The sequence below is a fragment of the Acinonyx jubatus genome, chromosome F2 (genome assembly GCF_027475565.1).
Source record: "Acinonyx jubatus isolate Ajub_Pintada_27869175 chromosome F2, VMU_Ajub_asm_v1.0, whole genome shotgun sequence".
In the NCBI taxonomy this organism is placed as follows: Eukaryota; Metazoa; Chordata; class Mammalia; order Carnivora; family Felidae; genus Acinonyx; species Acinonyx jubatus.
This window is the reverse complement of record NC_069394.1, coordinates 74,418,635-74,435,070: the sequence shown is the minus strand read 5'-3', so window position 1 is coordinate 74,435,070 and position 16,436 is coordinate 74,418,635. Positions and strand designations below refer to the sequence as shown.

The 16,436-nt window shown below is 43.5% G+C and overlaps 1 long non-coding RNA gene across 1 annotated transcript; it reads right to left on the bottom strand.

Moving 5' to 3' along the window:
- Positions 1–289: 289 nt before the first annotated feature.
- Positions 290–14,012, bottom strand: LOC113594733 (uncharacterized). The gene is made up of 5 exons (XR_003415153.2): positions 13,847–14,012; positions 9,043–13,802; positions 8,788–8,942; positions 3,840–4,071; positions 290–3,065 (listed from the first exon to the last, which is right to left on the bottom strand). It is a non-coding gene; the product is annotated as an uncharacterized LOC113594733 (long non-coding RNA).
- Positions 14,013–16,436: the final 2,424 nt, after the last annotated feature.

Below are 16,436 nucleotides of genomic sequence, written 5' to 3'. Positions count from 1 at the left end.
TAAATTTTGCTGTGTGTGTTTTCATTATTATTTAACTGAGAATATTTTTCTAATTTCCACTGTGACTTCTTTACCCATGAATTATTTTAAAATGTGGTGTTTAATTTCCAAACCATTTTCAAATTGGGGGTTTTCTAGATATCCTATTGCTATTGCCTTCTAATTTAATTCTGTTGTAGTCAGAAAATATACTGTATAATATTTCATTATTTTAAGACATTTAATACTCTGCATAAGATATCTTGGTGAATACACCATGTTCACCTGGGGGAAAAAATATGCATTTTCTCATTGTTGCTTATAGTATTCTGTAAATGAAAATTGGGTCATTTGATATTCCTTTCAAAGCTTTTAATTTCCTACTGATTTTTTTCTACTTCCAGAAGGTCATATAAACCCTCCAGTTATGACTATGGATATATCTATATCTTCCTTTATTTACATCAGTTTTCTTCATATATTTTGAAATTTTATTATTAGGTACCTACACATTTAGGATTTTTGTGATTTCCTATTGAATTTATACTGTAATCATTTAAAACGGCTCTCTTTTTCTTTAGTAACATCAGTTTTCTTAAGTCTACTGTTTGCACAGTATATATTTTTTCTTATTCTTTTATTCAGTCTGTCTTTACATTGAAAATCTCTATGTATGGCATATAATTGGGCCTTTGTCATAGGTTGGGTTCTCCAAAAGCGATGCAGAGCCGGAGGTTTCTGTGCAGAGTATATATTGGAATCAGCAACTGTGGAAAGGAGGGGGAGTAGGCAGGATGGAACAGAGGGAAAAGCCAAACTGCACTGAAGTCTTGACAGAGCCTCAGCCCACTTGACCTGGAACACTGGTGTATATACAGCTTGTCCGAGTTGTCCCACATTGGGCTGAAAGGGCCAGGTCTTTATGTCTCTGCCTCAATAGTAGTCAGGTGTGAACCACATTAAGAAGGTCATGCTCTGAGTGAGGCAGTTCTCTGCATATGTGGCAAACGTGAAGGACTTAGCAGATAAAGGCTCACTTCTGACAGCCTGGGCAAGTTCTTCTTTGAAGAGGGTCTGGTAGAGCAACTTCATATCTACCATAATTTTGACTTTCATCCATTCTCATTAAGTGAAATGTTTGGTCCATTTACATTTAATGTAATTATTGATGTAGTTGGGTTTTAACCTATCATCTTGTTATTTATTTTCTAACAGTCCGTATGATTTTGTTGTTTTTATTCCTCCTTTTCTGCTTTCCTTTGTGCTAATCAAATAATTTTTAATATTCCATTTTGTTTCTTATATGGGCTTTTCAGCTATGCCTCTTCTTATTTTCTTACTAGGTATATCTTCAGTTCATTACAGACCACTGTCAGGCCTCCACTTCTAGCCATAATGGGACAACATGGACTGGACTTATCACCCCATCTGGAACAACTGAAAACCAAACAAAATACATGAAACAAGTTTTCAGACATTGGACACCAGGCAGTGCTGCCCATTGTCCAATGCCTGAGAAGATTTGCTTCATGTGTCTTAGAAATTCAGAGTGAGAGATTTACAATTTTAGAGATTTTACAGTGGGAGAGTCAGTCTCTTGATCATTAAATTTTTGTCATTAATAATAACTAATATTGACACAGTACTTTCACAACAGTTTTTATTACTCAATATCCATTGAGCCGAGCAATTGGATTTGGGTCATTTGATCCGAGGCTTGTATAAAGAACAATTTCTTCAGGCTTATAAGGAGAATGTAAAGAGACTTTACAGCCCAGGAGCACCTACTGTATTCCAACCATCCTCCTTGCAATATCTTCAGCTAATTCCTCATAACAATCTGTGAGGAGTATATTGTTATCCACATCCATTAAATGAGGAAACGGGACTCAGAGAAGTTTGGCAGTTTATCCAATGGTACTTGGTCAATAAGTGACACTGGGGGGTCAGACTCCAAGGCCTGTGTTCTCCTCCTGTCACACCTTCCTCTCCAGCTTTATTATCCCCAAATCCCTTAAGGCAGGTTTCAAGGTAGTAGGAGGGTTAACAACCTGACCAAAGTACCCAGGCAGTAAGTGTTTGATTCAGGTGCTTTTGTCTTCAGATTTGGATGATAGCAAAAAGAATGCTTATCGAGTGAAGCCCACTTCCACTATCTACCCTTCAGTCAAGACAATTATTTTGTTATAATTCAACTCATAAAAACATGTCCACATCTGTGACTCTGATTCCAGAAATTCTTTGCAGCTACTGCCACTCATACATTATTAAGGCAAAATGTATTCCAGGAGTGGTTTTGCTAAACCGCACTGTTAATACTGTAGATGGATAAAACAATGCCTCTAATGCCGTTTCAATTTCTTCTTGGATTGTTTGTGATCATTTTGATGGTTTAGTAATAGACTACAGACAGCAGCTGCAACAGACACACACACACACACACACACACACACACTCCAGAACACAGGGCTTGATTGAGGAAGTAGTCGATACTCATCAGCATTCGTCATCCACTTATCACTGTGACATATTCTAGGAAGGCAGGAATTATATATCCTGTTCTCTCCATATCCATTTTTCCAGAGTCTTCTCGCCAAGCACGCCAAGTGAAGAAATATTACAGTTGTACGGGAGGTCATGCCCTATCTACTAATAGCATCAGGCTAGAGGATTCCCTGATGGGGGTAAGGGAAAAATAAATAAAGATGAGAGGTTTATGAATTGTCTCCCTTCTGGAATTTGAGTGCAACTGTCACTTGATGATGGATTTGACTTCTCGGCTGCTGGGATGCTCCAAACAAAGAATGATTACCGGATGTCACTTGGCACCAAGTTTAAGGCAGACAGTAAACCTTGATTAAGCAGAAACATAAACCCAGCCGAATTTTTTATAGCTTATGACTTTGGGGCGGAAAGCATGGGTCATAAGGAAAGCAGATTATTTTAAGATTTATTCAAAAAATTACCATGCCATCATGCCCTGGGGTTAGCGAAGACTTGCCTGTATTTCCTATGCAGTTTCCAGAAGAAACCAGGGCAGGGGTCTGGATATTATGATGGCTGCAAGGCATTACAATAGTCTCAACCTTCAAACAAACAAAAAAAAAAGAGATTCCATTTTGCCCAGGATATTGCACTTACTAAGTTGCTAAGACAGAGAGGCCAAAACACACACTTCAGACAGACTTTACAGCAACAAAAAGAGTGTGCAGGCTAACCCATTAAGTAATGTTATACTTTCATCAAAACATCTCAGTCTCCCTACCTTCTGTCTATTGTTTTCTAAGGCAGAGAAAAAAGAAATGTCTAGGTGGATGGGAGATGAGCGGTCCTAAGTGGTGGTGGTCCTTATCTCATGCGGATGGGGCCTCTGCTGAGGAAGGCTCTTCTCTGCTCCCCGCCCCCCCCCCCCCCCCGTTATCTCAGAGTGCTGGGTTCTGCCACCATTCCTGGTTCGCAGCCACCACTTATGATATGGCTTTGGAGGAGCTGTATTCACTACGTACCCTGCATGTATCTATTCGTATACAGCAAACATCTTTGGGGCAGGCACTGTGAGAGAGCTAAATGAGCAAAGCACAGGGTTGCTCACGGCGCCAGTAGGGATCTAGGCTTAGAGTCAGATGCACTTCAATTCACTGAGGCGGGCAAGGACACGTATCTGTGGGCGAGCAGAGACTCTCTGTGCCCTGGGGCTGGGAACAAGGTGTGATCAGGCAACATTGCATAGAAAGTCACCGGGGCTGGGTCTTGAACAACAGTGGGAATTTTTCAGGCATTTGGAAGAACAGTACTAGCCTTTACCCAGCGCCACTCCCCCAGGCAACATGATCCCATCTCTGCGCCCTTTTGTTTCTTACCCCAGGCAGATGGCAACGTGTTGTCCACATGCATTGTCACCGTGGGTACTCATTGTACCTCCTCTTGATGGGAATATCCCCTTGGAGTAGGAAGAATGAAGGATGTGACGAGTGCAGGTGACAGCTACAATGACAGGCCTGTGGGTCTCCACAGCCACAGGGATCCCTTGCAGGCCACAGGCTAAGAACACAGCCATTATGCTATGTCTGCTTTGTATCCAGGCGCCCACACCTAGAAAGAACGCAAGAGGCTAGCAACATCTCAGAGACGAAGCAGGCAAAATAGCAACTCTCCATCTTTGTACAGAACTTATTGTTATTTAAGTAGACCTCACAGAATGTTAGACCAGGGCATGTCTTAGAGGTCTGTACGTTTCACTGAGTTCATTGTGAAAACGCAAATCCCGCTCCCGTGATGTTAGCTTCTAGAAAAGCTTCATACTTTTACTTTTCATGGATCCAAAAATTAGTGTATGCAATTGATTAAGACCCCTGCCATCTAGGTATGGCTCTTAGGAACACCCAGATCCTTTTGATCCGTGGTTGGGGTGGGGGGAGGCGGGGAGAGGGGGAGGGGGAGCAGCAGGGGGGAGGCAAGGTGTGTTGACCAGATGGAATCTCTGGTCACTTTACATGTAGGAAGGATGAATGGGACACAAAGCACAGGGTGGCTGGTGAAAGGCAGGATGGAGGGGAGGGACACTTTCATTTTTCAGTCCCTAGGGTCCTTGCACTTACTGTTCCCTCTACCTGTGGCGCTCTTCCCCTGGGTCCCGTCAAGGTGCACTCCTTCTTATCCTTGGTTTTGTCTTCAATGGTGCCTCCTCAAAAAGCCTTCCCTGACTAAGCCACCACCCCTATATTCTTTCCCCATCACCCTGTGATTAGCACTGCTTAATAATGATCTTGATTTAAAATTTTTTTTGAAATGTTTATTCATTTTTGAGAGAGAGAGAGAGAGAGACACGGAGTGCAAGCGGGGGAGGGCAGAGAGAAAGGGAGACACAGCATCCGAAGCAGGCTTCAAGCTCTGAGCTGTCTGCACAGAACCCAACATGGGGCCCAAACTCACGAACCGAACCGCAAGAGCGTGACCCGAGCTGACGTCGGACCGAGCCACCCAGGCGCCCCCAACAATGATCTTGATTTTCATCGGTTACGTTGCGTTTGCTCTGTGTGTCTCCCATGAGATCGTCTGTCTTCCTCACTGCTGAGCAGGCAGAAAGTGTCCGGCTCAAGGAGGGGTTCGGACCAGTTGGAGGACAGTTGGAGGAAACAGGCAGGGGCGTTCAGTCTCCTTGCCAAGCAGTGTGGTGGAGCTGGTGCTGTGGGCTGAAGACTTATCCCATAAAGGAATCTCCGTCTCAGTAGTATACTGCTCCTTATGCTCTGAAATACACGTTCCATAAATATCCACCAAGAGGAGCAAAGCGGGACATTTTGTCAAGTGATGTGCTAAAGAGGAAGGAGAAGCCCTTTCTTCCTAAGGCATCTCATCTCCACGGTCACCTCTCTGTGGACGGATAGTTTTATTTTTCCAGGACATTCAAAGATAGCCCCAGTCTGCCGAGTACAATATAAAGATGACATTGCTTTGTGCTGAATCTAAGGGTTGGAGGATGACTGTAATTTGAGGAACCATGATGCAATAAAACACACATGACATTAAAGTACCGTGGCCGGTGATTTTTAGAGAGAACACCCCTGAGATTAACGAAGGTTGAACTTGAATTCTGTGAGAAGCGCGACTTTTGAGACCATGAGGCAAATACTTATCTATTCATGCACACATTGTCCCGATATGAGCGGGAGGGGCCTTCCTTTCAGAAAATACAAGTATCACCCTCGTCTTGAAAATAAGAGCTTCTAAAGAGTGTCTCTGTATCAGCCCTCGGCTTTGGTGCGAGCACTGGGACCCGAGCTAGATAAAAGAGCGTAATATGTGTTCATCCACAGGATGCAGGCGTCTCCGTGCATTGTCCTTCCAGACAGCCTGCTTTCAAGCTGCCTTTTGTGAATGTTCACTTGTGGGTGTAATTTGGCAGGTCGAGGGGGGGGGGGGAGCACCGTAATCCATGCAGCTGATTCGTCAGCTTGGAAGGGAGGCAGTGAACTGAAACTAATTCAGGGCTCGACTTTACATTTTTGGCAAATGAGCAAATAGGCAGATTCGCACCAAACAGATGTGCCTGCCAGTGACCCCAGAAGCAGCTCCGGAAGCCGAGGTCCACTGAGCTGGTGCTCGGGTGTTAGTGAGAACACCGTAACAAGTATACAATGATTCTGGAACCTGTCGAGCTTTCATCTGCCATCAATTTCGTTTCATTTAAGCCCAATTCAGGCTGACCTTGTAAGGAACCCTATCCTTTAAATTGGAGCTCTTCGATTGGCACAACTTTTGTGTCTGACATGTGCTTTGGGTTGGCGGTCAGGAAATTGCCTTTGAAATGGTCACGGTTGGTTATTCGCATGGTCCCTCGGACTGATGATCAGGCTTTATTGGGACTGCAATCATGATTATTTACAGCACTCTCCAGGACTACCATAGTAGGTTGCTTCCCATGGAGAAAAAACAAAAAACAAAAAACAAACAAACAAAAGTGAATTCCGAAGGAGAAAGGGTAAGTAGCTTGATAGATATCTTGTGTTAGCATTCGGTCCATTCATGCAGTTAACCAGTCACAGTGCATTCAGTGCTGTGCTGGGGATACAGGCTGCTAACAGGTGGTTTCTGTGGTTGTGGGACTCAGAATGAGAAAGAAAGTCCAGTGATCTAGACAAAGTTTAGCACCGTGAGGGGTGGAGACACATGAAGCGGAAGAATAAACCAGCGATCCTGGGAGCACTGAAAATTCAGCAAATGAGCACACCTAGAGAATTCCAGGAAAGCTTCCTTGGAGTCTTGAAGGGTTAAAAAAGTTTTCCAGGGGGCGCCTGGGTGGCTCAGTCGGTTAAGCAGCCGACTTCGGCTCGGGTCATGATCTCGCGGTCCGTGAGTTCCAGCCCCGCGTCAGGCTCTGTGCTGACAGCTCAGAGCCTGGAGCCTATTTCAGATTCTGTGTCTCCCTCTCTCTGACCCTCCCCCATTCATGCTCTGTCTCTCTCTGTCTCAAAAATAAATAAACATTAAAAAAAAAAATTAAAAAAAAAAAAGTTTTCCAGGAAGAAGGAGAATGGACACCAGGGGTGAACTCCAAGGCAAAGAGACACGTGCAAGGACCTCGACCATGAAGGAGCAGGCTATGAGAGTTCAATGGAGCAAAAATGAGAAACTAGGGGGAAAGACTGGAACAAAGGTTCCCAAACATCTCAGTTCATTGCAACCCACATATCTCAGTAAGTTTTTCGTGGCAACCCGAGACCAAAAGAAACATCTAAAAGTTTATTACACAGTTAGGTTCAAATAACATTGAAGTTGAAACAAAGGAAAAAAAACATCATTTTTTCCATTCTTAAAGCACCACAATTACTTATTTGGAGAATGTGTGTGTCAGTTGGCCACTAGAAAGCCTCTGACACACACATTTCTGCTTCCTGTTCCACACTGATTTCATGCGGTCCTGGCATTTTATCAGAGCTCCCGCCAAAATCCCCACTTCTCACACAGATAGTTCTTCAACAGAATCACTACCTACTGTTCAAACTAGTAGCCTATCCTCCTAGTTTTGAGTACCTTGAACTCAACACTTTAAAATATTCCCGCACCACCCCTGTAATTTTCTTGCAGGACCCAAAGGCCCTCAATACTCAGTTTGGGAACCACCGGGCTGGTGAATCGGTCGAAATCAAACCAAAGAAGGTTTTGTGTGTCAAGAGACATCTCTGAAATACGAATGTGACATGTCCGTGACACGGAAGATATAATCAGCCAGCAACACTTTTGAACTGAATTGGCAAACATGCTTTAAAAATATGGAGACGAAAAAAAAAATATGGAGACGAGACAGGCAAATAAATATTTTCTCTTCACGTCCTTGATGTATGAAAGAGTAAACAGAGATTCTGTTATAACTTACTCCCAACGCACAATGGCTTTTGGACTAGCCGTGCCAATGTAAGTTCTAGCATCAACGAATCTTGACTAGCCTATCTGCATTGTTCGACTAAAATGAGCTCTCAAGTATGTGCACTTTAAAAAAATATTAACTTTTCCACCAGTGTTCGTAGCTGCATTATTTGTGGTAGCCAAAACGTGGAAATGATCCACATGTCCATCAACTGATGAATGGGTGAACAAACTGTAGCATATGCACACAGTGGAATATTATTTCGCCATTAAAAGAAGAAAGTATTAATACACGCTCCAACATGGAAGAACCTTGGGAACATAGTTTTGCTGAAGGAAAGATGCCAGTCACAAAAAGCCATATGGCGCATGATTTCATTTATTTGGAATGCCCGTAAGAGAGTAGACAAATCTGTAGAGACAGAAATGGTGGCCAGGGCCTGGAGGGAGGACTGGGGAATGACTGCTAATGGGCGTGAGGTTTCTTTCCAAGGTGATGGAAATGTTCTGGAATTAGACCGTGGTGATGGTCGCGCAACTCAGAATACACTAAAACCCACTGAGTTGTATACTTCAAAAGAGTGAATTTTTGGTATGTGGATTCCATTCCAAGGGGAAAAACCAGAGATGGCATCGGTTGCCCAGACCCTCATTCCAGCCTTCTCAAAGTCAAGGATTCCTTCCTGTCTCAAAGGGGCCGCCATGGATGGAGGTTAACTATCCCTCTTGGAGCTAACAGGTGCCGGCCCCCAAATTTACAAGCGTTTGTATCCTGGAGATATCATGAGGGTCCTAGACAAAGTCCAGGGCGTTATCTGAGTCAGCAAAACATGTCCCCATGGCAGTGCCTTCCCTGACGGGGGGCCGCCATTGCTCTCCTCACCTCTCCTGCCACAGCCCACGGTTCTCCTCTGGCTTCCTCCGTGGCGCTGACATGCTCACCTCACATGAGTTCCAGGAGGTGAAGGAAGGAGCCAACACAATCGATGAAAATCCCCTCTATTTTTGACATATCTGACACGTATGGGGGCACTAGGTGAAGGGTACAGGAGGCCTGGCGGGGACAGACTTCAGCAGGCTTGTTTCAAAAGGCAATTCTGGAAAATGTCAAAAGAAAGAGCTTGTTACTCGGCAGTCTGTGTTAACAACTCACGATAAGCCCCCACGGTGCTAAAATCCTCAAGATATGTACCTCACCTCACACCGCAGCCACAAATGGCGTCTACTAATCCTAGAATGAGGACCCAAGGACCCTCTTCCTCTTTCTTCCACTGCTCGTAATATTTCAGAAACCTTCCTTGATATTTTTAGGTCTTTATTGCACCATCTGGGAAGAAGAGATAAGATTGGTTTTATGGGTTCGTATTTGTAAAGCATTTTTGTTTTTCAGTGAAAAGTAACTACACTGAAAAAAGAACAAACTAATAACTCTAAGGTCAGTGTCCACGGAGGACCTAACCCGTGGCAATGACTCGTGCAGGAGTATAATCATTAATCATCCTCCCCCTGCCTCCCATCCTCTTGCACACAGGAGAAGCGCCCTGCCCCCTGAATTACACAGGGACCCTCCAAAGTGGTCTGGGCACATTTGCACTGGGACCTGTGCAAAAGGATCTACTGAGTTACAGGAAGAACATACTAGAATTATTTCTTCCTACACTTCTGTTTATCTTATCCTTTGCTTTCGTTTATGTTTTATCCTTCAGCTTGGATTGCTAGTCCGCTTCTGCCATAGCATTTTATTCATATTTCATGTTTGAAAGCCTTATGGATCACCCTATTAAAATCTGAAGTCGATTTGCTTATTCCCTATGAATCTAAAGTTCTAAATTGTTAAAAATGTGCGGGTTGAATTATCATGACAGTTATTAGTAGGACACCATTGAAGAAAAAGATCTCAAACCTTGGAGACACCACAGGTTTGATCATAACACCACAATAAAACACATACCATGTGGCTCAGTCGGTTAAGCGTCTGACTCTTGATTTCGGCTCAGGTCATGATCCCGGGGTTGTGGGATTGAACCCATGTTGGGCTCCACACTAAGTGTGGAGCATGCTAAAGATTCTCTCTCTCTCTCTGCTCTCCCTCTCTCTCCCTCTGCCCCTCTCCTCTGCTTACACTCTCTCTATATACATTTAACAAAAAAACAAACACATATAGCAATAAAGTGAGCCAAGTAAATTTTGCGGTGTCCCAGTGCATATAAAAATTATGTTTATAGCAAACTGTAGCCTATTAAGTGTGCAGTAACATTACATCTTTAAAAAATGTACATATATTCATTTAAAAAATACTTTATTGCTGGGGTGCAATATTTGACAAGGTGGCCATCAGTTAAATGCCCAACTCTTGACTTTGGCTCAGGTCGTGATCTCACGGTTTGGGAGATCAAGCCCTGAGTAAAGCTGTAGGCTGACAGCGCACAGCCTGCTTGGGATTCTCTTTCTCCCCCTCCCCCTCCCCCTCCCCCATTGACCTGCACACTTTCTCTCTCAAAAGAAATAAAAACTTTAAAAAAAATTTTTTAAATAAAAACACTTTATTGCTAAAAAAAGCTAACCACGCTCTGAGCTTTCAGCTCGTCATAATCACTAATCATCATCAAAAATCTAATAATCCTGAAAAGTTTGAAACACCGCGAGAATTACCCAAACGTGACACAGAGACATGGTGTGAGCAAATGCGGTTGGAAAAATGGCGCCAACAGACCTGCTTAACGCATGGTTGCCACAAACCTTTAATTTGCAAAGACCACAATATCTGCAAAGAGCAATAAAGCAAAACGCAGTAATACGGGGTATGCCTGTATGTTACATGAAAAGTAAGAGAAAACTTGGAAATGTTTCTCTTAATAGATTTTGCACAGTTCTTTTTCTGAATTCCTATATCCTTAGTGCCAAAATGACACAGGACATAGCATTAATGCCACCTTGACTTGTCTTTTTTATAGATGAAAATGCTGAAAACGCCTGACTCACCTAAATAAGTAGTAGGTGGTAATGAAGGCATTTTAGTTCAGCAACATCACTCAACTGTTGGGTTCTCCCTGAGTTATATTTCCCCAAATTAGCATAGTTATGTATCTGCAAAATGTATTTTTAAATGATCTATCAGCTGACAACTCAATCAAGTTCTCCTTCAATTTCGTCGTAAGCCAACAGACCTAAAAAGGAATAGCTACCCACTCGCTCGAGTCTATCACGTTCTTAGACACACATCAATATTTCAAATGATTCTTTCGTGAAGAGGTTTTAACACTCCAAAGCAATGTGCTATAGTGAAATTTGGGATGGGTGAGAGGTATGCTATTCCTCTGTAAAGCAGGAAAGGGGGTCACGAGGGAAGGGGAGAAGGGAGAGAAGAGGAAAAATATCTAGACCGCAGGGGTCTTTTCAGGCCGATCAATTGGTCTGCAAGTTGATGGTCTAGAGACGGGCCACCTCAAAGCTCTCCTTGCTCACACACCATAGAACACCTTCTGCACCCCCATACCTCAAGCCCCCCCAACTGTCGGGGCTGGGTAGCCACTGAGTGGGGAGAAGGGAGAGGCACTGAGTCACGAGCCTGGCACCTGTTGGAGAAATTGGCCAACGAGCAATTCCCCACAGCAAGATAGCCAAAGAACATTAAAGGAGGGAGTGTCCAAATGATCAGCATTAAATGCTTTAGGATTCTGGAATCTGTAAGTAGTATTGGTCTCCCCCAACCCCAAGTCTCTAAATAGTATATTTGTCTCCCCAAACCTTCCTAAAATCTGCTACACACAATTATATCAGAAGAGTGGGCTTATGAAAACCAGCCAAAGGAACCAAATTCCACGTTGGGTCAGCACAGAGCAGAGAGAAGAGAATAGCTGAAGGGGAGAGATGGGGGGAAGTTCAAGTACTCCATCAAAGCAGGAACTTTGAGCCAGAAATTGACTGTGGGACTAAAAGCCTCCAGGAAGCTGCAGAGATTTGGGGGGAGACACTGGATTTCATCCAGGATATGAAGCAAGAGTTTATATCAATCTTGTCTTGATCTCAGAGAACAGGACAACCTCAGCTAAAATTTAAGTTACTTGGGACAAATTAACACTGGCAACAAAGAGGACAGAAGCCAGCCAAAGTCCTGTACTCACTAAATCGAAGGCTGCCTTAAAAATTCCTGCTCTGGTGACCTGGGGAAGTCATTGCCCTGTCTACGGCTCATTGTCCTTACCTGTGTTAGTTATACATAGCTCATTTATTTCTTGTGAAGATTAAGTAAGGTCAGGTCCACAGCACATAGCTCACAACTGCCATTGGCTATTCTTCCTATTATTCATTGATTTTATTCTTACATCTTCTGCTAAAATAGCCTAAGCCCAGATTTTCTTTACACACCTAATAGAATTCACCACTCATTCTGCTAGCAGATTTTTATTAAATGCATTTTATGTGTAGAAAAACAAAAACAAAAATTTAATGTCTTGTATTCCATATTAGTTCCTCTTTATCTACAGTTTCAGGTACTTGTGGCCAGTCGTGGTCTAGGAGCAGATGATCCTTCTGACATATCATCAGAAGGTCAAGAGTAGCCTAACACTCTATCACGATGCCAGATCATTCACCTCACTTCATCTACTCATGTAGGCATGTTAGCATCTCACATCCTCCCAAGAAGGGTGAATATGGTACAAGATATTCTGAGACAGAGAGAGACTGTTCATCTCTGACTGTGCCTCACTTATAAATTAAGCTTTATCATAGATACGTATGCATAGGAAAAAAAAAACAGTATATATAGAGTTCAGTACTATATGCAGTTTCCGGAATCTGCTAGGGGGTCTTGGAATTTATCCCCTGTGGATAAGGTGGGACTACTAAATGGTCTTCCTTTATTATTGAATTGATATCTTCATTCCTAAAGGATTTAAGGAATCAACACATGTATATTGAACAACTGAAAGAGTTTACCCCGAAGGTTAAAAAATCATGGCAAAGGGAGAAGTGGGGGGACATCATGAGACAAAAACAAGGAAAGCCAGCATACGGAAACATATGCCATAATGGCCTACACAGTTATTAAAGTGAACCGTGTGTTTAATGCTATATTGTCCAGTTGCCAAAGCAAAGCCGAAAACACGAGCAGTTGCCACGTTCGCGTTGCCCAGAAGATAAAACAAGTATTAATTACCTGAGAGGTTACAGTTCTCGGTAGCAGCCAGACCTAAGGATAATTATCCCAGGGGACACTAGGCCTTGAGCGACAGTGGACAGCATCCTGAAGAATATTCCTACAGTAACTACAGCAATAATGCATTTCTATTTAATGATTAACACAAAAGAGAGACTGCAGATTTCTGGGATCCAATGAGGGATCTCGGCCAAAGAGGGGAGCTAAGAGTTCCCAGCGCTCCCACTCCTGCGAGGGGCCTGTCACTAATGGTGGAGGACAGAGCACTTGGACGATAGCGGTACATGACTTGAGCCATGACTTGAAAGCTGGATGCTTTCTCTACACGACTGCTTCTTCCAAGGTCTCTGAGGCCCTCATAGCAGTCCACAATTTGGTAAAAATGCTCCTGTGATCTGGCTCGGGCCCAGGCAGATTTAGCCATGGAGGGCGTAGGGTCTCAATGCAGGGTGCCATGCTGCTGGTTTACAGCAGGTTTTTCCAGCCCATACCGGAGATTCAGATTTCAGAGATGCACAGCGGGCCAGGACCTTACCACTTTTAAGGGGCTCTTCAGTGATTCCCTTGCACTTTGTGAAATGCAAATCTAAGAAGGATAGATGAACGATATACCCTTTAGAGAATCACTCTTTCTGCCTGAAACAGAGCTATAGATGGAAACAGCTTACGTTTGAGGTTACATTTGCAAATGAAAGCCCAGAGTACATGCTCTCGCTGCAGGCTTTAAGAAGAGTTAGGTGTAGGGGCACCTGGGTGGCTCAGTTAGTTAAGCGGCCAGCTTCAGTCAGGTCATGACCTCCAGGTTTGTGAGTTCGAGCCCAGCTTCAGTCAGGTCATGACCTCCCGGTTTGTGAGTTCGAGCCCCGTGTCGGGTTCTGGGCTGACAGCTCAGAGCCTAGAGGCTGCTTCAGATTCTTTGTCTCCCTCTCTCTCTGCCCCTTCCCCTGCTCGTGCTCTGTCTCTCTCTCAAAAATAACTAAACATTTTTAAAAATTAAAAAAAGAAGAGCTATGTGTGTATATATATATATATATATATTTCAAAAATGTTTTTAATGTTTATTTATTTTTAAGAAAGACAGAGACAGAGCGTGAGCAGGGGAGGGGCAGAGAGAGAGGGAGACACAGAATCCGAAGCAGGCTCCAGGCTCTGAGCTGTCAGCACAGAGCCCGATGCAGGGCTCAAACTCGTGAACTGAGAGATCATGACCTGAGCCCAAGTCAGATGCTTAACCGACTGAGCCACCCAGGTGCCCCTATATATATATGGGTTTTTTTTAATGTTTATTTATTTTGAGAGAGCTCATGTGCCTGGGTGTGAGCAGGGGAGGGGCAGAGAGAGAGAGAGAGAGAGAATCTCAAGCAGGTTCCACACTGTCAGTGCAGAGCCCCACTCGGGCTCAAACCCACAAACCTTGAGATCATGAGATTATGACCTGAGCCAAAATCGAGTCAGTTGCTTAACAGACAGTGCAACCCAGGCGCCCCAAAAGCTATATATTTTTAAGAGATGAGAATCATCTTGTAAAAGTTAAGACCATCAGACATAGGTCACACTAGAAGATGGACAAGTAGGACAACTCCCAAGTTAGGGCCAACATTTCTTCAAAACAGAGTTCTGTGCTTGTTTCAAGGCTGGGTCCCCAAATTCCATTTTGGCCTGGAAAAAATACAAAGCACTTATAAACTTCTCGACTTCGCTATCCAAATTGTCTTAATGAGTCACCCGTGACACAATTCATTTTAAGCAGAGTCCTGGTAAAGCCTCAGGGCAAAATTCATTGAAAAAATGTACTCCGGAGTATCTACACGAGGTTTCCAACTACGAACGATTGTTGACAATAAGCCAATTAAGTTTTGAACGCCACGTCCTGTATTGATGGTTGATCTTAAACCATTCTTTCTGACAGTATTTATAGAGCAGGACCACTCTTGAGACTATTTCTACTTATGACTATAACCCCGTTTCACTGACACACAGGACCTTAGGGGTATGATCCTAACGCGTCCAAAAGTGGTGGAAATCATGAACGTAAATTTTTCGTAAGGGATGTAAAAGGAAAGAAAAATATATTCCTCTTCTGAACTACTTATACTGATCTAGCTCCTCAGTGGACTCGCCTTCCTCCCAGTTCTGAATCTCACAATAGTGTTAATTTTCCAGTTTATGTGGACACATCAGTCACTGAAATGTATAGGCAGTTTGTGTGACTTAATTCTGACGAGTTCCTGTCCAAAATCAAAGGCGACAGAGATTATGAACCTAGTCCTTTACCTATTTCTCTACAACAAGAATCACAAACGGAATAGGTTCTCAAAGCCTGCTGATTAACCTGAGAAATGAAGCGGGCACGTGTCAAGGAAAAAATGCTATCTCTGGATGGAAGGTCCTGAAGGAGTCAGTAATTTAGGGCAGTAAAGAATTTTCCACGGGGCACCTGGGTGGCTCAGTCGGTTAAGTGTCCGACTTCGGCTCAGGTCATGATCTCACGGTCCGTGAGTTCGAGCCCCACGTCGGGCTCTGTGCTGACAGCTTGGAGCCTGGAGCCTCCTTCTGATTCTGTGTCTCCCTCTCTCTCTGCTCCTCCCCCACTTATACTCTGTCCCTCTCTCTCTCTCTCTCTCTGAAAACCATATGAACATTAAATTAAAAAAAAAAAAAAAAGAATTTTCCTGCTTAGATATGGGAGAGACCAGTGCGCTCCTAAGTGGAATCATATGAAAGAGAAAGGCCGGAAAGTTGGGGTCTAGTCAGCACAACACTTGTTTCATCTGCTTTCTTTGGCCATTCTTCCACGTGAGATTCACCCAGGAAAGAAAGTTGTCCTGTAAAACATTTAAATATAACCTGGAAAAATTACCCTAAGCCCAACCGGAGAGGACACTCCAACAGTTATTATGAACAAACAAAATAACCATCAATTAAAAAAGACCATAAGGAACTCAGGCGGCAGGAAGTATTCATCGGGTATTTTAATTAACTTTAGTGCCTAATTAGTTATCTTAATGAGGATGCACTGTCAGACCAAATGAAGGAGGTGTGCACAAAGTTCAGGGCACTTTGTTCCCCGGGTTATGAAACCAGGGAGAGGAAGACTCTAGACCGTCAATAAAAAGTTCTATGCTTCTCTAGTCCCATCCACAAAATTTATACACAGGTAACTTTGCCCACCGTTCTGCCATCAATCCATGTCAGATGCCCAAACTTAGAGCCTCTCAGACGGAATTTATTGTACTTGGTTTGGGAGAAGTGATCGATTTAAATAAAACCGGTGATGACTCCTTCCAAATTCTATTTCATATGACGACTCAAAACCTGGTCAGTTTAGGGCTTTGTTCTGTCTGTCTCTTGTTTCTTTATGTTCAAGCTAACAGAGTCGATGTCAAGCCAAAAATTCGGAGGGGCAAGCTTTACAGTTTTCTGCGGCTAT